Here is a 24,132-nt window from a genome sequence, read left to right on the forward strand (position 1 = left end):
TGATGGTATAACAGCTGGCTTAACACGCCCTCTAGAGTTTAGCCCGAAGACTGCTCGTATCCACGCTACTAGGATAGCTGGTCTAAGGTTGACTTACAACCAATCATCATAAGGGTCGTTTGGACCGATGCATAGTGGTCACTAGAATAGTGAACACTGCATATCGGGCCAACTTCTCACACTGACCATACAGTTTTTGAACCTCATTTTTGTATCATCAGGGTTCTGATTGATGTTGATGAGGATTTGAGTATCGTCGGCATAAGATACGGTTCCAAAACCATGTGCTCTGATGACCTTCGCTAGGGGGGAGACATATATTAAAAAGGGTCGGGCTCAATATGGATCCCTGTGGAACACCCTTGTCATTTTCATAAAAAATGGAAGAGTGCGAGCCTATCTGGATCCTGGACCGCCTGTTGCCGAGATAGCTTGTCAGCCATTGAAGTGCGGCGCCTTCGACACCAACCTCCGCAAGGCGCTCTAACAGAACGCGATGCGAGTTGGTGTTGAAGGCCGCAGAAAGGTCCAGCAAGATCAATATAGCCGATTGTTTGGAGTCCAAGGACAGTCTTATATTGTCCACGACCTCAAGCAGAGCCGTTTCAGTGCTGTGGAAAGCCCTGAATCTGGATTGGGAAGGATCAAGGAGTTTGTTGCACTCAAGGTGGGTGATGATAAGCTGTTCATTTATTAGAGCCTCCATAATTTTTCCAAACAGTGGTAGAAGGGAGATTGGTCGATAATTGACTAGTTGATCCGGGTAGGCTTTTTAAAAATAGGCCTGATTACTGCCTCCTTCCAGTGCTTAGGGACGGAACAGTGAAGTAGCGATTGATTGAAGATGTTAGTTAGGACAGGGATCAGTGCTGGGGAGATTTTGGATATAACTTACGGGGAGGCAGGATCTCCCGGGGCTCCAGACTTCATTTTCAGCATAGTTTGGTTCACCTCGTTTTCTAGAAAGGGTGAAAACTCTCTTAGCGTGACAGTATGATGTTTGAGGTCGTTGTACCCATTGGCGTCTGGGGCAGTGGTCTGATCTGTTGTCGTAGGCTGGGGAAAGCGTTTGTGAATGTCATTGACTTTCTCATGAAAGTAAGAGGCTACAGATTCTACCCAGTCCTTGGTATCAGGGGGCACCAGCTGCGATCCTGTTGGATTTGTGAATTCCTTAACGATGTTAAAGAGTTCTCTTTGTGAGTTGGCTGCTGATGCGATCCTGTTGCCTAGATAGTATTTTTTCTGCCTCAGCTATTTCCTTCATATACTGCCGATGTGCAGCTTTATATGTTTCCCTGTCTTGGACACTTTTTGTGTGTCGCCATTTCCTTTCTGCCATCCTGGTAGAGTATTTTATTTGCTTCAGCTCTGGCGTAAACCAAGGTGAATTGTTTTTGGGAGGTTTAGATTCTCGTGTAGGAGCTATGTCATCTAATGCGAGAGTGATTGCCGATTCAAATTTCATGGCAGCTAGGCTAGGGTTAGTGCTCTTAGAGATGGTAGGAGGAGAAAAATTGGCGGCAAAGGCAGCCAGGGTGATCTTATTCCATGGCCTGCTCTTTTTCATCTTGGTCAGACAAGTTGCCAAGGCCTGGGTACCGTTTATGGCAAATTTTATAATGAAATGGTCTGACCAAAAGACTGGGTCGGTCTGTGTGATCACTACCTTCGAAGAGTTGGTACATACAAGGTCAAGAGTATGGCCGGCTACGTGGGTTGGACCTGTTGGGAGTAGGCGTAACTGTAGAGCATCCAGGTTGGTAATTAGGTCTATGGTATGAGGATCAAGGGCTTGCTCGAGATGGTAATTACCATCTCCTAGCAAAAGAAAATTTCCCGTGGCGAGAGCATAGGGCGCTATTGCTTCCACTAAGTTCTCCGGGAAATGAGTCTTGGATCCAGGGGGCCTATAAATAAGAGCTATCTTCCATGATTCTTTATTGCCCACAGTCATAGTGGCAATGAGCATCTCGCCCCAACATTCGAGGTAGGAGTCATGTATATAGATTTTTATAGATGCCTTGTGGATTATGGCATCCATGGCGGTCAAGCCTATGTATTGTGTATGCTGAGGGCAGAGCTACTGCAATGTCTGGCGCGATGACTCCTGCAGCCAGGTTTCCGTTACAAACAGCGCGTCTGGTTTAACAGAATCCAGGAGTGCCCAGATTTGTACTGAGTGCTTAGCCATTGATCTAGCATTGCAGTATAGACAGACTAGATCAGACTGAGGTTTAGAGTCATGGTCTGTATGGCGGGATTTTTGTGTTGGTACTTTGATTATAGTTGGTTTTGCTTGAGAGCTAGGGAGCTCGGCTGTAAAGATAGGTCGTTTGACAGGATTAAGACTGTGTAGTTCTAAGCTTGTGTACCTGATATTGCCCACTTTGCAGTGCTGTCCGTGAAAGGCAAAAAGGCAGGGGCGGCGGACGGACGGGCAAGGTCCCTGGCGTCTGAAGTCGGCCGGGAGCGGACGGGCGCAGACGGGCTTGCCTTAGGCGTGCCGCTGCGCACGTCCGCTCGGCGCACTGGGCTTTGTAGGGCCAGTGGGCGGGACCTGCAAGCGTGGGACTGAGGCTAGGACGCTAACCCTGTTTGTTCCAGGGAAAGCGGCACCTCCAAGGTGGTGTAATCCCCTCCGCACAAGCCGCGACGGAACAGGGGGCACCGTAACCAGGTAAGCAGCCGATAGATAGAGCACAGTGCTACAAGGGATGCGTTAGTAATCAACGATGTGCAAAATAGCAATTTTAGAAGCTACAACAATTAGGGCTATACAACAGCAAAAGAGTTAAAAAGATTGTTATTATTTTTAAAATACAGCGTGAGCAGCCTCGATCCTCAAAGGAGTCGGATCTGAGGGTTTATTTATTTATTATTACATTTGTTAAGCGCGCAGCTACCCGGAGGTTTCCCGGCGCTAGAGCAAACTGATCGGTGAAAGGAGGGAGGAACATTAGTTGTTAAAAAGCCAGGTTTTTATTCCCTTACGGAATTTCAGAAAGCACGATTCCGTGCGCAAGGATTGAGGAAGAGAATTCCATAAGGATGGGGCCAACAGAGCAAACGAGCGGCCACCCATTTTGGCTCTGTTGATGCGCGGAATTTTAAATTTGTTATGCGATGAGGACCTAAGTGTGCGGGGGGGAACATATTGCTGAACTAGAGCAGCAAGATAGCGCGGGGCTCTATCAGTCATGATTTTATACATGTAGCAGAGTGCTTTAAAGTGCACTCTGCTTTCAATGCGCAACCAGTGCAGGTTCCGCCTGTGGTGGGTGACCGAGGATCTGGCAGGAAGGTGACAAATCAGGCGGACTGCCATATTCTGAACCACCTGGTATTTTCTGGTTACCTCTTTGGCAGCACCTAAGAGCAGGATGTTCCCATAGTCCAGGCGTGAGATGACAAGGGCCTGGACGACGGTCCTCAAGGTGTCTGTAGGCAGCATCCATGTGATCTTTCTCAGCCACCTGATGATGGTAGTACAGGTGGCTGCAACTTTCACAACATGATGTTTGAAAGTAAGTTGGTTGTCGAAGATCACACCGAGATTGCGAGCAGACACTGATGGAGTGGGTAGAGGACCCATCTCCGGAGGCCAATGGTGTGGGCCCCAGAGAGAGGTGTCGGGGCCAAACAGGAGCAGCTCTGTTTTATCCCCGTTAAGCTTCAGTTTGTGCTTCAACATCCAGTCCGATATATGCTTCAGTCCAATTTGGAGAGAGGAGGAAGGGAGGTTTTTATTAGTAGACAGGGAATAGATGACTTGAGTGTCATCAGCGTAGGAATAAATTGTGAGGCCAGCCTGTTCAGCCAGGAACGCAAGAGGCCTTACGTACAGGTTGAAAAAAGGGGACTAAGGATGGAACCCTGGGGAACACCGTGAGAGGAAGGGAGGGTGGATGAAGCAGAAGAAGAGGAAAAAACCTGAAACGTGCGATCAGACAAAAAGTTAGCAATCCAGGCCAGGGCGGTACCACCGACACCTACTGCCTCCAGGGTGGATAATAAGATGGAATGGGAGACGGTGTCAAAAGCGGCACTCAAGTCAAGCAAGATGAGTGCCACCGTCTCGCCATTATCCACTTGGCGTCTGATGGTTTCTGACACGCCAAGGAGGGTAGTTTCCGTGGAGAAACCAGCCCTGAACCCGGATTGAGAACAATGGAGAAAATTGGTGGATTCAACAAAAGAACTAAGTAAAGAATTAACATGTTTCTCCAAAATCTTGGAGAAGCAAGAAAGCAATGAAATAGGGCGAAAGTTGGAAGGATTGTTGGGGTCAGCGTTGGCCTTCTTTAATAATGGAACCACCATAGCGTGCTTCCATTCCTTAGGGACAGTCGCTTCTACCAAGGAGGCGTTGAGGACATCCAAAATAATGTGGAGTGGAACTGGGTCGAGGGAGCACAGAACTTGAGGGGGGAGAGGGTCAAGGGGAGAGCTGGATTTGATGTTCTGGAGGTACTTTTTTAGAAATGCGGGGGAAATGGGATCCCAAGAAAGCAGTTGGGAAGTGGTAGGCAGGGAACAGAGAGGGGTATCCAGGGGAGGGCGTCCGCTCGGCGCACTGGGCTTTGTAGGGCCAGTGGCGGGACCTGCAAGCGTGGGACTGAGGCTAGGACGCTAAACCTCTTTGTTCCAGGGAAAGCGGCACCTCCTAAATGGTGTAATCCCCTCCGCACAAACGGCACAAGCCGCAACGGAACAGGGGGCACCGAACCAGGTAAGCAGCTGATAGTTAGAGCACAGTGCTACAAGGGATGCGTTAGTAATCAACGAAGTGCAAAATAGCAATTTTAGAAGCTACAACAATTAGGGCTATACAACAGCAAAAGAGTTAAAAAGATTGGTATTATTTTTAAAATACAGCGTGAGCAGCCTCGATCCTCAAAGGAGTCGGATCTGAGGGTTTCTTGCCTGCGTGCGTCCGCTCGGCGCACTGGGCTTTGTAGGGCCAGTGGGCGGGACCTGCAAGCGTGGGACTGAGACTAGGACGCTAACCCCGTTTGTTCCAGGGAAAGCGGCACCTCCAAGATGGTGTAATCCCCGCCGCACAAACGGCACAAGCCGCGACGGAACAGGGGGCACCGTAACCAGGTAAGCAGCTGATAGATAGAGCACAGTGCTACAAGGGATGCGTTAGTAATCAACGATGTGCAAAATAGCAATTTTAGAAGCTACAACAATTAGGGCTATACAACAGCAAAAGAGTTAAAAAGATTGTTATTATTTTTAAAATACAGCGTGAGCAGCCTCGTTCCTCAAAGGAGTCGGATCTGAAGGTTTCTTGCCTGCCATTATAAAAGTTAATTATTATCAAGGGGAGAGATCTTCAGACTAACACTTTAAGGCCCTAGAACACTTTGGAGTCCCACTTCAATAACGTCACTGAGCCAAAATGCTCGAGGGCTACAAAAATGATCAACCCCCCACTTGCTCTACCCACACTAGCACCCAAGCAGGGGAAAATAAGGTTTTGAACCCCTCTAGAAAGAAATTGTTCTTTACATCCCATGTTTCTTGAAAACAAATAATGTTGAAGGACTTAATAAACAGTAGCCACCTCGCATCTAAAAACTCTGCAGACAGGCCTGCCACATTCCATGAGACGAGACTTATGTCCTTCCCTATACCCTGTGTGGGTCCTAGGTAGGGAGTTGTAGGCCCAGTCCGGGGATCAATGCCCCCAAAGGCAAGGTGCTCTGAACTTGCATGGGGTATGGGGTAACAAGTTACCTGGGGGGGTGAGCAAATCCTCAGGAGCTACCAAGCCTAATGGAGGCAACCCACGGTATTGGCTCTGGAATGTGCCACTAATATAAATGCACCAAAGGTAGGTGAACTTCAGGAGAGGTGCTCTGAGCTTGAGGGGCATATGAGGTGACAAGTTATCTTTTTTGGGGAGTGGGGGGGCGACCTCAGAATCTTCCAAACCTTATGGACGCAACCCATGATAATGGCCCTGGGATGTGCCACTAAAGTCACCCTCCGAAAGTCAACCCAGATCGTTAAGATCCGCCATAGGAGCATAACGATTTCAGTGCGCCTGATACCCATCTGGTTTTTTGTTTCAACAAAATGGGGTGACCCTGTGTCCCTCAGAACCTGGGTATATGTAATTAACAAACAAATGGTTCTGTCGGGTATAGACAATTTCTTTGGAGTGGGCTGTAAACAGCTCCAACGCACACAAACAAGCAAAAACTCTCTGATAGTCAAAGTTTTTATATTATTAAAAACAGATAGAAGAAAAAGAAATACAGTGGGAATTACTTCATTCCACTACATTACAAACAATAACTTAAAATTACGTGAATAGTGACTGTGGTGATTCAGGTGACAAGTGCAACAATTGATTGGTGACACTTATTTACAAAACCATATTATTTACAATAAAATTTCAAACAAAGGACCGGGGGAAGTTTTTAAACGATGTGGTTTCTGTCGTTTTAAGGGGCCAGTTTTGTATTAGTAAAAGTTCCAAGGAAAATCAGTGGTTAATGTCCATATTCCTGGAGTTCACTTGGCCAATGTTAGAGCGTCGACGTTTCGACCCTGGATGCGCCCCAGTTGGTGGTCGCGGCGGGTCTTTATCAAGTACGAGCTTTTCCCATGGACAGCTCGGTTGGCGTGCAAATCCAGATCGCCATTTGACTACATCGCGGAGTATTGATCGCTGATGTTACTAGATCAAGGGTTGACCAACGGGCTACCCTCTGGAAGAAATCACGCCTTGACCGACCCCTCCCCCCGCTGTCTTGATAAAGACCCGCCGCGACCACCAACTGGGGCGCATCTAGGGTCGAAACGTCGACGCTCTAACATTGGCCAAGTGAACTCCAGGAATATGGACATTAACCACTGATTTTCCTTGGAACTTTTACTAATACAAAACTGGCCCCTTAAAACAACAGAAACCACATCGTTTAAAAACTTCCCCCGGTCCTTTGTTTGAAATTTTATTGTAAATAATATGGTTTTGTAAATAAGTGTCACCAATCAATTGTTGCACTTGTCACCTGAATCACCACAGTCACTATTCACGTAATTTTAAGTTATTGTTTGTAATGTAGTGGAATGAAGTAATTCCCACTGTATTTCTTTTTCTTCTATCTGTTTTTAATAATATAAAAACTTTGACTATCAGAGAGTTTTTGCTTGTTTGTGTGCGTTGGAGCTGTTTACAGCCCACTCCAAAGAAATTGTCTATACCCGACAGAACCATTTGTTTGATACCCATCTGGGGCACGATCTCTGCCACCATGGGCTAGGGGCTGAGCTAATCTTAAATCGTGCAAAGCGGGTCTGTAAAAGAAGCCCAGCTGTAGTGGTTTAATGTCAGTATTACGTAGATAGGACTGGGAAAACCCCCTTAGGATATCATAAGCCAATTCTGGGTATCTAAAGCTACCAATCACGCAATCACCCTTAAAAGATTTCCGCAAGGACCCTATCCAAGAGACCCTTCAATGCCATCAGGATGTTCTTGTGGTCTGTGGAGTTCTGTCTTGTGCATTTGCCTAACCAGTGTAGACCTTATTGATCAATTTGCCAGTGGTTTCCTGATTAAAGGCGGCAAGCCCGGGGACCCCAGTCACAACTACACTACAAGGACAGCAGGCTGGGGGAAGGTTAATTACTGGTAACCCAGGAGTAAGAGTGACGGAGCCATGAGACTCAGCGACGGGTGCAGGAGTGCATGCCGGGAGCGCAGGCTGACAAGGGGTGGATCATTAAAAATGGGTGAAAATCAAGGGGTCAAAAATTAACATTCGGACTTGTGGCGACCAAGGGCATGGGATCTCCAGTGCGAGGCTGACTACTACTTGAGGTCAGTGGGGGACGTGTCGGAGATGGTGAATAGAGGCTTAGGACGTGGAGATGGAGAAACATTATTGAGGGAGGACAGAATTCTCTCTGATCCATCTAGCATTTCTCTAGAGTCTGCTGACAGTTTTTCAAGTCTGTCCCAAAGTAAGGCCAATAACGAATTTGCTACTTACCAGTATGCATCTGTTCTTGGCATGTAGGGCTGCTGACATTCATATCTGTGCATAGATCGCCGCCTAGTGTTGGGTCCGGATGATTGCACAATGTTGTCCTGGAAGAGTCTTCGAAGTATCACGAGATAGGTGGCTCCTCCCCTGAACTACAGTGCGCATGGGCATCGACTCCATCCTCAGATTGTTTTTAGCCATTGCGGCCAAGATGGAGTGAAACTAAGTGAATGATGACCATGCTATAAGTATATGTGAATCCTGCAGCTGCTACAGACGCCGGGGAGGAGGGTGGGCGATATGAATGTCAGCAGCCCTACATGCCAAGAACAGATGCATACTGGTAAGTAGCATATTCGGTTCGAGGCATGTGGGCTCCTGAATTCATATCTGTGCATAGAATACATAGCAGTCCCTCCATTAACGGCGGCCGCCCGTGCCAGCTGCAGCAGTTTGGAAAAGTGTTTTGAGAACAGCCTGCCATACAGCTGCCTGCTGTTTGGAGTGCACATCAACACAGTAATGTTTTGTACATGTGTGTGTGGTAGACCATGTGGCTGCTCTACATATGTCTTCCAAAGGAATATTTCCAAGGAAAGCCATGGAGGCCCCCAACTTTCTGGTGGAGTGGGCCCTTTGTGGAATGGTGAGAGTACGCTTGGCTTTCAGATAGCAGATCTGAATGCATTTAACAATCCACCTAGCTATACCAGCTTTGGAAATTGGGTTACCTTTGTGTTGTGGCGCAAAGGCAACAAAGAGTTGTTTAGTCTTTCTAAAATCCTTGATCCTATCGATGTAATACATCAGGGCCCTTTTGACGTCAAGGGTGTGGAGCATTCTCTCCGCCAATGACACAGGATTTTGGAAGAAAACAGGCAACTCAATAGTCTGGTTGATATGGAATTGAGACACTACCTTAGGAAGGAATTTAGGGTTAGTGCGAAGCACCACCCTGTTGGAATGAATTTGAATAAATGGCTCTTGGATAGTTAGGGCCTGGAGCTCACTAACTCGTGGCAGCGATGTAATTGCTACAAGGAAAGCCACTTTCCACGTCACGAATTGAATCTCGCAGGAATGCAGTGGTTCAAAGGGAGGACCCATCAGCCGGAGGACCACATTGAGGTTCCACTCCGGAGCTGGTGGAGTCCGTGGAGGGATGACTCGTTTGAGTCCTTCTAGAAAGACTTTAATGGCAGGCACCCTGAAAAGTGAGAGGTGCTGCCTGTTCTGGAGATAAGCGGCCATCGCGGATAGGTGTATGCGAATGGAAGCACAGGCCAGATTACATTTGTACAGGTGGAAAAGATAACAAATGATGTTATGAATAGATGCATCTAGCGGGACAATGTTGTGGTCTGCACAATAAATGACAAACCGCTTCCACCACCTTGCCGCATAGCATGCTCTTGTGGTGGGCTTCCTCGCCTCCCGGATGATGTCCATACAGTCGGGAGGCAAGTTCAGGTAGCCAAACTCCAAGACCTCATGAGCCAGATCGCCAGGTTGAGCTGTCGCTGATCTGGATGCTGAATGTCGCCATGGCTCTGCGTCAGAAGGCTGGGTGTGAGACGTAGCCTTTGATGCGGTACCACGGACAGTTCCAGAAACGTGGTGTACCATGGTTGGCGAGCCCACGTTGGAGCAACCAGGATGAGAGTCATCGAGTGCAGCCTGAGCTTGCGTTCCACCAGCGGTATCAGAGGTGCTGGGGGAAAAGCGTACACAAATTTGCCTGACCAGTTCATCCATATCGCATTGCCCTGCGACTGTGGGAACCTGGCGGCGAAGCTTTGGCATTTTGCGTTCTCCCTTGTGGCGAACAGGTCTATCTCTGGATGACCCCACCTTTGGAAGTACGGTTGGAGTACTGATGGATGTATCTCCCACTCGTGCATTTAGTGGCTGTACCTGCTGAGCAGGTCAGCCATCTGATTGTCCTTGCCCGGGAGGTGTTCTGCCATGACGAAGATGTTCCTCTGAATGGCCCACTTCCACATGCTCTGAGCCAGATGAGACAGCTGCGGAGAGTGTGTTCCTCCCTGCTTTTGAATGTAGTACATGGCCTTCATGTTGTCCGTCCGGATCAACACGACCTTGTTGCACAGATGTACTTTGAAGGCTTTTAGTGCCATGAAGATCGCCATCAGTTCCAGAACATTGATGTGCATCTTCCTTTGCTGCGGTGTCCATAGTCCCTGCACAGTGTAATGGAGTACATGAGCTCCCCATCCCTGGAGAGAAGCGTCCGTCGTCAGGATGATCTGTGGCACGGGCTCTTGGAACGGTCGACCCTTGCAAAGGTTTTGTGGATTCCACCAATGCAGAGAGTTGTATGCCCGACCGCTCACCAACACTAGGCCTTTCAACTGCCCGTGAGCCTGAGTCCACTGACGTGCTAAGCACTCCTGAAGCGGACGCATATGTAGTCTCGCGTGCGGGACTATGGAGATGCAGGAGGCCATCATGCCTATCAACTGCATGAACACTCTTGCTGGAAGCGAGTGTTGAGGTCTGAACTTCTGTATCAGCGACTGAATGCTGCTGACCCTCACCGAATTTGGCTGTGCTGTGGCTGCCAGAGTGTTTATGGTCGCACCCAGATACTGCCGTATGTGGGCGGGTTGGAGGTGGGATTTTGGGTAATTCAGTGAGAATCCCAGATCGTGCAGGAGGTGAATGGTGTGGGACATGTGGGCGGCACACTGCTGGGCTGACTTCGCCTGGATGAGCCAGTCGTCCAGATAAGGGTAGATGTTAGAACTGGGGGTCTCTAGTTGGCAGAGGTAGGTACCAGTGTCCAAATAGGGACCCTTGCTTCTAGTCAGGACAAGGAGATAACCCTCTCAGATAACCCCTGCTCGCCCTCAAGGTAGCTTGGCCGGAGCAGTCTAGGCTAACCAGAGGCAATGCGTTAAGTATTTGTACCAACACTCACAGTAACACAGTGAAAACACCACAAACTGATTCCACAACAGTTTAGGAAAATAAAGATATTTATTCTAAACTACACAAGACCAAAAACGTCAAAAATCCAACATACACAGGTCAAGGTTACGGTTTCAAATGAGTTCTTCAGGTTGTAATCAAAGTTCTTTACGTTGGGATCCAATGATCCACAGAGGCGTGAAAAGTTCACAGTTGCGTCACGTTTACTCACAGTACCTTTTGGATGCAACAAAGTTCCACAAGTAGGAAGCTGGTGCGGTGGAAACAAGCGGTGCGTTACTCCTGAGACCCTGGGGAGGCGATGCGACAGCCCCGCTGCAGCAGCGGGCGTGCGGCGACAAATCCGGTCTGTAAGGGGAGGAAGGCAGCTTGCGTAGATTCCGGTGCGTAGGTTCCGTGGGAAGTCTGTTCTCGGCAAGGCACGATGCGATGATCTCGTAGGGGCTGCGACGATCTCCGGGGCGACGATGCGCAGACCAGCGGTGACCCTCTCTCTCGCAGCTCCTCGATGTGATGACTTTCTGCGACGAGGTTCGCAGCGACGTGATGCGGTCCGCAAGCAAGCGGTGCGGCGATCTCACCCAGACGACAGGCTCTGCGACGACACTCGCAGCGATGTTCGATTCTCCCGCACCGTTCTGGTGCGTCCCGCAAACGAAGGGTGCAACGGCCTCGGCAGCGATGTCAGGTGCTGCGCCGATCTCGACCTTCGTAGCGGCGGGAAACTTCTCGCACTGTCGGGGATGCGCTCCGCAAGCGAGCGATGCGACACTTCTCAAGCTTCACAAGTTTCTCAGCTTAGTCTCAAGCTTCCCAGCTCAGGTTCAACTTCTAGAGGCCCCACAACTGGATCAAGCGCTCTACGAAGGACAGAACTCTCTCAGCAGAGTTCAGGGAGACTGGGGGTGAAGTCCTTTTGTTCCTGGGACTTCGGAAACAGGGAGCCAGCTCTTCTCGGGCCCTTGGAGATTCCTTACAAGACAGGGGACACAGCTCACAGCAAAGTCCTTCCCCTCTCCTTGGCAGCAAAGCAACAGCAGGTCAGTCCAGCAGAGCAACAGCGGGACAATCTTCCTTCTTCCACGTCAGCTTTCTCCTTGGCAGAGGTTCCTTCTTGCTTTCCAGGATGATCTAATTTTCTGTTGTCAGGGGTCCTGTACTTATACCCCTAAAGTCTTTGTTCTCTCTGTGCATGTGGGCCCTGAGCCCGGTCTGAACCAGTTCTGGGTGGATCCTGAGCACCTTAATGTGTTGGCTGCGTCTTTCCTTTCAGAGTGAGGGGCAGAGTCCTCCGCCGCCCCGCAGGAGGTGGAGCCAGCATTGTGGCAGGCAGGCACAGCCCTATTCAGCCCAGGTGCCAACTCCTCCCACCACTCAGGTCGCAATCGTTCCATTCAGCCTAGTGCTGACTCATCCAGCCTCGGGGCTTTCCCCGGCTCCTGTCACTCGCAACCCAGACAGCCAATACACAAACAGTCTCAGGCACACAGAAGGGTCAGACAAGAGAACAGCAACCTTCTAAAAGTGCTGTCCTCAAACACAGGATCTAAAAACCACCTTTCCTAAAAGATGCGTTATTAAATTCTGAGTTCAGGGATACTAAATACTTATGTCCTATCTTGCTCCTATGGGAAGAAATGCCGTGAACCACTGTAGCCGGCATCCCCCATGTTAACCTATGGAGCGAGATAGCCTTACAATAGTGAATAACGAAAAGGGCGGTAATTCACTACCAGAGCATGGTACCTGCACCAGTACATGCTCTACCTTTTATATACACGGCACCCTGCCCAGGGGGGTACCTTGGGCCTTCCATAGGGGTGACTGATGTGCACGAAAAGGGAAGGGTTGGCCTGGTCAGCGGGGACGCGGACCAGGAGGACATGGCAGTTCTAAACTGCCCGTAGGCGCTGCAGTGGCAGGCCCGAGACACCATTTTAGAGCTACTCCTGTGGGTGGCACAATCAGTGCTGCAGGCCCACTAGTAGCATTCGTCATCACCGGCCCTGGCACACCCTGTGCACTTTACAAGGGACTTCGTGGTGATACGAATATGCCAAACATGGATATCCAATCATGATAACAATTTACATAGGGAGCACTTACACTCTGGCACTGATCAGCAGCGGCAGAGTGTCCAAAGCATCTAAACCAGCAAAACGAATCCAGCACAGCATCAAAAAATACAGGAGGCAGAGGCAAAAAGATAGGGGTAATCACGCCAAAAGATGTCAGGTCTAACAGTAGACATGGATGTTCGGTCTCCTGAGGTGCGCCGCCACAGTCGCCAGGCACTTTGTGAACACCCTGGGTGCCGTGGTGACTCCGAAAGGCAAAACTTCGAACTGGTAGTGCTGGTTTTGTATGGTGAATCGGAGGTATTTCCTGTGTGAAGGGTGCAGTGGAATGTGAAAGTACGCATCCTTGAGGTCCAAAGTTGCGAGAAAATCCCCCTGACTGAGCAACGGGAGCACTTGCTGCAGGGTCAGCATATGGAAGTGCTCCGACAAGATGTAGTGGTTGAGTGGCCTGAGAGACCCGTCCTTCTTTGGTATTAAGAAGTACAGGGAGTAGACCCCTGTGCCTCTTTCCTGCACAGGCACGAGTTCTATTGCTCCCTTTTGCAGCATGACGGTGACCTCCTGCTGCAATAAGTGCAAATGCTCGGCCGACATAGGACGGTGTCTTGGGGGCATGTTGGGTGGAGTGGATGTTAACTCCAGGCAATAACCGTATTGTACAAGTTTTCTGACCCACCTGTCTGTGGTGATGGACTTCCAGACTGGCAGGAACTGCTGGAGTCTCCCCCCGACCGGTGTTGTGAGGTCGGGGGGCAGTGACAAGGCGTCACTGTTTGTTGGTGGCAGAGGATCTGGAGTTGTTGTTTCCACGACCTCTGCCCTTGGCGCTGTTACCACGATATCCACCTCGACTCTTGTTGGTGTATGTGGACTGAGTGTTGCCCTTGTAGTACTGCGTGGACTGGGAGAGCTGGCCTCTGGAAACGCCTCTAGTGCTTGAGCGACGAAAAGACCCACCCCGAAACTGCTGGGACTGTAAGGCACCCATGGATTTAGCAGTTTCCGTGTCCTTTTTAATTTTTTCGAGGGTGGTGTCAACCTCCGGGCCAAACAAGTGATCTGGATTCACTGTTTGATTAAGGATGGTGGTTTGGATTTCCGGCTTAGATCCAGAGATTCTCAGCCAGGCATGTCGTCGCAGCATAACACTAGTGTTGACAGCCCTGGCTGCGGTATCAGCCGTGTCCAGAGCGCACTTAATCAAAGCATTAGAGATCAGCTTCCCTTCCTGAATCAGCATCTCAGCCGCCTCCTTGTATTCATCAGGCAGGTGCTACAACAGGGTCTCCAGTGTGTCATAGTGTGCCCTGTCATACCTCGCCAGAAGCGCTTGTGTATTTGAAATGCGCCAGATGTTGGCGGCCTGTGCTGCTACCCTCTTCCCCGATGCCTCAAAGACCTTGGATTCTTTGTCTGGGGGAGGAGCATCACCCGTAGTCTGAGAATTAGCCCTCTTCTGGGCATTCGAGACGACAAGGGAGTCCAGAGGCAACTGTCCTTTGATGTAGGTAGGATCAGTAGGCGCCGACTTGTATTTCTTTTCAATCCTAGGGTTTATCACCCTCGCCCTGGTAGGTTCTTTGAAGATCTCGCCAGCATGTTTCAAAACACCTTTTAGCATAGGCAGAGTCTTGACAGTTCTTTCTGAGACTGAGAAGGTATCAAAAAGGAAGTCGACATCAACAGGGTGATCATGGAGCTGGACGTTGTGATTGTTAGCTGCCCGTTCAATGAGGGCATTGAAGGCTGCAGTCTCTTCTGTAGGAGACGTTTTTGCAGAAAACAGTTTAGGGTCTTGTCCTGCTTGAGGATCACCTGGGTCAGCACCAGCGGCCCAGGGTGCGTTGGTATCCTCAGGGTCTGTATAGACAGGATAACTGTACTCATCCTCATCTCCCTCCCCAGCATCCACATAAGAGTTAGTGGGTGAAACATTATGAGCCTGTGGAGAGAGTGGTTCCACCAAGACGGGAGTGAAAGCAGAGTCCTTCTTTTTCTTGAGAGGGATCTTGTAGGACTCCATTGGACGTTCTGGGGCGATTTTCCGCTTGAGGAGGGAAAGCCTGCCCGTTTCGGCATCAATGAAGTGTTCCTGATGCTCTTCCACTGAATGTCGTCGAGGCTGTGGGCCGGGTACCACCGTTGACGACTTTGGCGCCGAGGAAACCTTCTCGGGAACGCTGGCGACCGCCTTAGGAGCGAAAGCCTTCGGCGCCGTCTTCGGCGGCAACGTAAAATGGATGGGCGTGGGCGCCTTATGTGGCTTCTCAACCGGTGTCAGAGGCGGAGGATCCTTCGGCCCGACCGATAAGGGTCTTATCCCTGATGCGCTGTAGGGAGCCCGTCACCTTCTTGGTGAACGCGGCAGATGGGCGCGCCGGTTCGACGGAACCCTTCGAGGCCTCACCTGGAGTCGATTCTCGGGGTGCGCTGCCCTTGGCCCTGTCCTGTTGACGCGGAGTCACGAGAACCTTCGGGTCATGCAGTCCTTTCTTCGGGTCACTGAGAGCTTTCTTCAGGTCGCCGAGAGCTTTCTTCGGGTCGCCGAGGGCTTTGCTGGTGTCGACCGTCTTCGTCTCGACGCCCTTGACTTGAGCCTTCGGCTCGACACCACCCTTTGGCTTCTTCGGCGCCGAGGGCTTCGAGGCCTTGGAGCCGATCAAAGCGATGCGCGCTTTCGGTTTCAAGGACGGCACGTGCGCAGGTTCTTGTGTCGAGACCGTAGGTTTCACTTTCGGTTTTGATTTGCCAGGGTGCGGCTCAACAGCAATGTCCATGGCCGAGCCCGAAGGCGGGGCCGTAGAACCCATAGTAAGATCTTGGGTAAGGCCCGATAGCAATCCCTCGACCTGAGCCTTATGAATTGGCACGTCCCCAGAGTCAGTTTGAGGAAGCTCTTCGTCCGAGCTATCCTCCGTGGCCCCGAGGGCCCCGTCGTCGTCTCCTACCTCGTCGACGACTTCTTCGGCCTCGAACATCTCAGCATCCGCGTTGTAGCCGTAGTCGACGTCCGACGCGGGGTTCGACTCACTAATGTCCTGGATAGATTCGTCCTCGACATCCCCTGCATCAAAGATGTGCACAGGCGCCGGCGCAGCATGCTGGGCCTCCTGGCGCGCAGCTCGTCGAAGCTTAAGCGTCTTCTTGGACCTGAAGCGTGAGCAAGCCATACACTTGGCTTCATCGTGGTCCGGTGACAGACACTTGTTGCACACCGGGTGGACGTCGATGTGGGGATACTTCGAGTTGCAGACGGGACATCTCTTAAATGGACTACGTTCCATGATGAACGGTCGATAGGGTCTGAAGCGTCGACTGGGCCTTCCGCGTCGAAAGCACGCGGGTGTAGGATATCCGGCTCGGGACCGAGCTGGAAGAACTAAGACCGAACGCAAGACTATACCGACGTAGTAGACTAAAGACCTTTTGGCCTTAAGAAGTTTTCATATCGATTTCCGACAAGAGGGAATTCAAAGACATCCGAACCCAATGGCAGAAAAAAACAATCTGAGGATGGAGTCGATACCCATGCGCACTGTAGTCCAGGGGAGGAGCCACCTATCTCGTGATACTTCGAAGACTCTTCCAGGACAACAATGTGCAATCATCCGGACCCAACACTAGGCGGCGATCTATGCACAGATATGAATTCACCAGCCCACATGCCTCGAACACCAGTAAGAGAGGCTATGATTTTTTGCATTGCAAGAGCCCAAAAGTCCTCCATATCCTTGGGGATGTTTCTTGAGTGTTCACTCTGAGACCCCGTCTGTGTGTCTGGCTGTTCATCGATTTTTTGGGACTTGCACTTCCCATTTAGGAGCTGGAGGTAACATCAAGACTGCGGTAGAAGATGAAGCTGGAGTGGCCCTACTAGTAGAGGAACCAGAGGAAGGATCCTCAGCAACCGGGATGAATCCGGAGCCATCTGAGTCTATCTGCAAAGCATCAAGCACAGGTCCCAGAACGTTTGATGCATCCAACTGTGGGGCCTCCACAGGCAATGATAAGGAAAGGTCTCCAGGGCCTACTGAGAGCCTCTCCTCAACCCAGTCAATTTCTTTTGAGATGGCCCCCATCGCTTTGGCCAAGAAGTAGTCAATGGTTGAGTGATTTGGGCCTGTGGATGTTGTGACGGGCATGGCTTTCCTTTTTCCCATAATCACTACATGTTTGGAGACAACAGGCTTAAAAAAAAAAGCAACGGGGCAGTCCTTACAGAACCACACGAAAGAGGATAAACCACAGTGGAACAGTTACCAGCAGGAGAAGATTATTGGTCATGGTAGCAAGATCATTTCCGTTGATGTTTCTCAGATCACAAGACCATTGTTTGGTCTTATGAGGTTGACCTTGTCCAATCAACACCATTTCCATAATGCAAAAGGAGATTAGGAGATGATCTGACCAATCGCACAGTGATATGTAATCTAGTTGAATTATGTTATCTTTGGCTATGATTAGATCCAGGATGGAGCCTTTGTTATTTGTAGGTATGTTGAAAGAGTGGGTGAAGTTCAGGTCTATGAGGAAAGTCTTGATGGTGCATATTAAAGGATCATTTTCGTCGTTCCAGTGTAAGTTGAAAATGTAGAAAGGTATTTTGATTAGGGAATCTCACAGAGTACTGTAGTAGGCGAGGGTTTTGATGTTACACCCACCCACTCACCCTCCTCCCCCTCTTTTCAGAAAACGTGCAGTGTTCAGCCCACTTAGGAAGCGTTGTATACGGTTTTGTCAAATGTAAAGTAAATTGTTAAAAAAGCAATGTCTGTATTACTGATGGCTGACTTGTGGGACACTTACGCTCATTACAGTATGCCTAAACTGGTCATGGTGACTATAGGCCTAATTAGTTCATTGGGAATAGTTATGTCAGAAACATAGATCGGATTGGTTTCTGATGAAAATGTATGACATTGTGAAAAACATGTATTAAAGCCAACAGGCCTTAAAGGCTGGATTGTTATTACACTTTGCTACAGCCCTCAGCCAGGTATTTTGTTATATGAAAGCTCAGTGTACCATAGTAGACAAGAGTTCTGTTTACCCCTGTGATAACCTGTTTTTATGGAATTTCTTTGTTCTCTTTAGGTCTGGCTTGACAGTGTAGCTGTTACAGCGAGCCTATGTTAAAAAAACAAGCATTTGCAATGCAATAGGTCTCGCATTAGGAAAGTTTGAGCTATTGGTCTTGTAAATGACAATTTTTTTATTTATGTGTTGGTTTTGAAAATAGCGAAATTAATAGCTTTGTCATTTACAAAGCCAATAGTTTTAACTTTTGCAAATGTGACACCTATAGCATTTGTAATGCAATATGTGTTGTATTTACGTGACTTGGATGTATTGATATTACAAATAACAATGGATTTTATTTTTTTTAATAATTAATACTTAAATAAAAGTTATTGTAATTTGTAATGGCAATAGCTTAAACTTTTGTAAACAACTTTTGTGATTATGTTCAGTGTATTTTATTGTGACGAAAATCCAAGAACAGAAGTAAAATATTAACATCTTTTTGTGACATTTGTAATAAAGCTTGAAACATTGAAGAACTTATTTGAACCATTTGATAGATAGAGTGAGGGCGATACATAGATAGAGTGAGGGCGATAGACAGATAGAGTGAGGGCGATACATAGATAGAGTGAGGGCGATACATAGAGTGAGGGCGATAGATAGATAGAGTGAGGGCGATAGATAGATAGAGTGAGGGCGATAGATAGATAGAGTGAGGGCGATAGATAGATAGAGTGAGGGCGATAGATAGATAGAGTGAGGGCGATAGATAGATAGAGTGAGGGCGATAGACAGATAGAGTGAGGGCGATAGACAGATAGAGTGAGGGCGATAGACAGATAGAGTGAGGGCGATAGACAGATAGAGTGAGGGCGATAGACAGATAGAGTGAGGGCGATAGACAGATAGAGTGAGGGCGATACATAGATAGAGTGAGGGCGATCAATAGAGTGAGGGCGATACATAGATAGAGTGAGGGCGATACATAGATAGAGTGAGGGCGATACATAGAGTGAGGGCGATACATAGAGTGAGGGCGATAGATAGAGTGAGGGCGATAGATAGAGTGAGGGCGATAGATAGAGTGAGGGCGATAGATAGATAGAGTGAGGGCGATAGATAGAGTGAGGGCGATAGATAGATAGAGTGAGGGCGATAGATAGATAGAGTGAGGGCGATAGATAGATAGAGTGAGGGCGATAGATAGAGTGAGGGCGATAGATAGATAGAGTGAGGGCGATAGATAGATAGAGTGAGGGCGATAGATAGATAGAGTGAGGGCGATAGATAGATAGAGTGAGGGCGATAGATAGATAGAGTGAGGGCGATAGATAGATAGAGTGAGGGCGATAGATAGAGTGAGGGCGATAGATAGAGTGAGGGCGATAGATAGAGTGAGGGCGATAGATAGAGTGAGGGCGATAGATAGAGTGAGGGCGATAGATAGAGTGAGGGCGATAGATAGAGTGAGGGCGATAGATAGAGTGAGGGCGATAGATAGAGTGAGGGCGATAGATAGAGTGAGGGCGATAGATAGAGTGAGGGCGATAGACAGAGTGAGGGCGATAGACAGATAGAGTGAGGGCGATAGACAGATAGAGTGAGGGCGATAGATAGATAGAGTGAGGGCGATACATAGATAGAGTGAGGGCGATACATAGATAGAGTGAGGGCGATACATAGATAGAGTGAGGGCGATACATAGATAGAGTGAGGGTGATACATAGATAGAGTGAGGGCGATACATAGATAGAGTGAGGGCGATACATAGATAGAGTGAGGGCGATACATAGATAGAGTGAGGGCGATAGATAGAGTGAGGGTTATAGATAGAGTGAGGGCTATAGATAGAGTGAGGGCTATAGATAGAGGGCGATAGATGGATAGGATGAGTAAATGGATGGATGGGATGATGGATAGATGGAGGGCCAGAGAGCAGACAGAGTAGATGTATATTGCTTATTGGCTATGCGGATGGTTTTTGTAGTTTGAACAAAGGGTACCAGATGTGGTGGCTTTGTTGGTGCAGCTTATTGACATCTAGATGGATACTGTAGAAAGAGCAGACAAACTGTCTGGAAGGATACTACATACTGGATGAACAGATAGATGGCTGGATAGATGGAAAGACGGACGGACGAATACATGGATGGATGAATGGACGGACGGACCGGAAGAAGGACGGATGGATGGATGGACGGACGTACTGATGGCTGGATGGATGGATGGATGGATGGACGGACGGACACCACATTGGATCGATCCTACATATTGCACGCATGGTTGGATGGATGAACTGATGGCGTGAGGGATAGATATTGTTGATTGAAGAGCTGGTCAGGCAGAATGGGTAAAGCATGTTTAATGGATGATTGAATGATGGATTGATATAAATTGCAGAATGGCTGAGCAGACATACTAGACTACGGTTTGTTTGGCTGCATGGGTGGATATTGCAGACTGGGCGGAACAATGACAAACACTGGAATGAGACTGCATGCTGGATGAATGCATGAATGTGAACACCAATACATCTATGACAGACGGTCAGAAACACTTGACGGATGAACATTTGTATGGATGTAGGTGTGAATGGATGGACAAAGGGGTAAATGGGCGGATGAATGGATTGAATGGATGGGTGGATAGATGGACAGACAGATGGGGCACATGTCGCTTTGTCGCTGTAGTTTTCCCGCATAGCGCTGGTGTCCCCCACATACACTTGCTGTGATCCCACGTGCGGCACGGTTGGCGCCTCGCACGGTCTGGAAACACGCAGGTGCCTTGATCTCACCCGGCGCATCAAGGCGCCTCAGCTTTGAAGTGAGCACAGGGGCAGGCGTAGGGCTTGTGAGCAGGCCGACGCCCCTCCCTGCAGCAGTCTCGCAGACTCGACCTGCCTGCACCGCGTCTCCGCTCTGAGGTCAGGCGCTTCGAGGAGGCTCGGCGGCTGCGGGTGCTTTAAGGTGACGAAACATTTTTATGTCAGTGATAAAGGGCCGGACCACGCCCAGCTAACGGGGCACGATGAGCAGAGGGACTCGTCTCTGAACACCCGCGCATGGCAGTCACTCCTTAGAACGCCAAGGGAGGTTACTTGTCGCCTGAAATTTTCTTGTTCAGTTAAACCAGCCAGCGCCTGGAGGTAGTTCACTTTTCATATTTAGTGATACTTGCGCCTCTCGCTCCTCCGTTTAGTAACAACGTCCTCACTATCTTTGTCTCTTACACACGGCATCGGCTGTCTCACCATCCTGGTGTTTACTTCCACGGTCAGCGCATCCAAGTACTCAGTCCTTCAATTTGTTCCTCGTGCCCTCGCTCCAGCTATCCACTCCCTTCCTTACTCAGCCCATGCTCACTCGCTCCCTTGCTCGCTAACCTCATGTACTCAATCACTGATTCGCTCACTCACGCCATACACTCACTCCTTCACTCGCTTACTCAGTCGCTTCCCTAGCCTACTCGCCATGCATTCACTCACTCTCAGTCGGTAGCTCAGTTAGTCAAACCACTCGCAGACCTGAAAACAATTATTGGATAATTTTACAGAGAGCGCCTTTTCAATTTGGTTCTGGTGTCTGACCGGACAAATGGCCCTCTTCTCCCAGAAGCTCCTAGTTCCAGTTTACTCTGTTTCTCACCGGATGACCTCCGACTCTCGGGCCCAGCCCGGTGCCAGCTCACAAGGGCCACAAGGCGCTGCCTCGTCGGCCAGCATCCGAAAGGCACCCCTTTAATCCTCGGGGCTGATCTGGGTCGGATCAGGCTACAGCGCAATCTGACCGTGCTAGCATGGTTAGTCCGGCAGGGCCACGTGCGCGAAACCTTCCATGGGGCGGGACGCGCCCACGGAGAGAAGCAGTGCTGGTGACGCGGGGCTCTCATGCCCGAGGGAGAGCCCCGCGGAGGCTGAAGAAGTTTAGAATGGCGGTAAGTGGGGCTTGGGTGGGGGTGCGCTTGTATGTGGCGGCGGCGGCGTCTCTGTATGTGTGTGTGCGTGCGTGTGTGTAGGTGCGCTCCTGTGTGTGTGCGGCGGGGGGTGCTGGTGAGTGGGGGGAAGCAGGGGGGGGTGCGCGCGTGTGTGTGCCTTCCTGCCTGCGTGTGCATGTGTGTATGTGTGTTCAGGGAATCTGTGGCAGGGGATGTGCACGGCGCCGGGCTGGGCGTGCGCGCACCGCGATGCACGTTACAAGCAGCCAAGGCGCCAAAGCACGCCCACGAGGTCAAATCTCCGGCAGGAGAAGCGCGTGTCAGTCTGCTGTCCACATTCCCCCAAAAGTGATAACATAAGTTGTCGAGCTCTAGACAGCAAAGCTTTGCTTTGCTTTCGTCTGGGCTCGACCTAAAAAGGTTAAGACATAAATCTGCCTCTGCCTGCATGTTGATTTTGTCTGCCTTAAGCATCTCATTGGACTCTTAAGAAGTAGTTATAATGCTTGTAACTGGTAGGGGAATTGGTGCTGGTGCACTGTGACTGCAGAATCCATTCCAAAATCCTGTAGGAAGGGATTTTCATGAGGTAACCGCATGGCCGATCCAGTAGGGAGGAGTTTCACAACGTAAACTCTGACAGATGCAATAGGAACAGGTTTAGGTTACGTACTCGCTGACAAATGGAACATGAGGGACTTTTACATTGTGAACTCCGAGACAAATGCAATAGTGGTGGGCTCCCTGGAATACAGACCATGAATGGGTATGGGTATTACATGGTAAACACTAGACGAAGGGGCTTTACAACTGGAATTATCTGACAAATACAACTGGAATGGGTTACACACTATGATCTCTCTTACAAATGGAACAGGAAGGGGTTTAAGAGACCTGTCCCTTTTTAGGTTTGGTCGCAGTACATACTTTGTGTATCCAGAGAGAGACTTAATGTTTATTTCAAAGTATACTGTGGGTCTGCTTACAATGTTTGATGCTTCTCTTTAGTTAGATACCACATGGCTATGCTTATGTTGATTTTAAAGCCAATTCGTTTGCTTTACTCGCCAGTTACTATGGTTTCAAAGGCAGTAGGCCACTCGTTTTATATTGTGAATTACTTACAAAACCAATTGGCTTAACGTTGTTGATTGTGAAAAGCTTTGTTTTGCAAAAGACTTATTTATTGGCACTGCTAGTGTTTAGGGTTAGAACCTGCAGGTGCACACATTGTCATATTGTACCTTGCAGAAAATGAGAAAAAACTAGAATTACAGGGGTAGTTGCCAAGTGTGATATTTCTTTATGGTATGCAATCTGCATACACCCTGGCTATCCCGCAATGGGTTTCAATGTGTACTCCCATCAGAAATCTTGCAAATGTTTGTACTTTTGTGTAGATTATTAACTGGTATGTTCATTTAAGTATGTCTCAGTTTTACATAAAAAGCACTGGCTGAGCCTTCATTTGTTGTTAGATTTGTACATAGCTGAGTTCTACATTTCTAAACCACTGCACCTCCCTGAGTGAGGTTTGGATTGCTCTTTCTCCGTACCCTGACCGTCCCCAGTTTAAGAGTCAAGGGTAAGGAGACCCCAGGACAACTGAGATTAAAGACACCTTTTGCCATAGCCAAGGTCCAGTAACTTAAGACTGCCCGAGAACCTCCCGAACCACGTTCCTCAAATACAATAGGATGGGGTTTTAATTTGTGAACGTCCTGAAAATTTCAACAGCAATGAGTTATACTTTGTGAACTCTCTTACAAATGCAATAGGAATGAGTTCGCCTAGTGAACTTCTTGCCAACCAACAAATGAAGGGGTGTTACTTCCTGGACTCTAACAAATTCAGCACGATTAGTATTACACTGTGTATTCTCTGACCAGTGACCAGACCAGTGCAATAAGAAGAAGTTTTATATTGTGATCTATACAACAGGAAGTGGTTATGTACTGTGAACTCTATGAAAAACACCCTGTACCTCTCAAAGAGCTGTCTCTGCACAGGGTAACTACAGTCGCAGCTCTTGAGAAGTCCGGGGTACCAACGGACAGAGCGGTGCCTCACATCCTGAGCTGTTGCCAGGTGAGGTGAGGTGTTTACTCATAACCAACGGATGTTATTAACAT

General features: G+C 49.0%; 1 protein-coding gene across 1 annotated transcript in view; it reads right to left on the minus strand.

Annotated features, from left to right (window-relative positions):
- The window catches only part of EIF2B3 (eukaryotic translation initiation factor 2B subunit gamma), a 479,361-nt gene that overhangs the window by 128,268 nt on the left and 326,961 nt on the right, over positions 1-24,132 (minus strand). The gene's annotated exons all lie outside the window — the stretch shown is intronic.

Source organism: Lissotriton vulgaris, chromosome 1_1 (genome assembly GCF_964263255.1).
Source record: "Lissotriton vulgaris chromosome 1_1, aLisVul1.2, whole genome shotgun sequence".
Taxonomy (NCBI): domain Eukaryota; kingdom Metazoa; phylum Chordata; class Amphibia; order Caudata; family Salamandridae; genus Lissotriton; species Lissotriton vulgaris.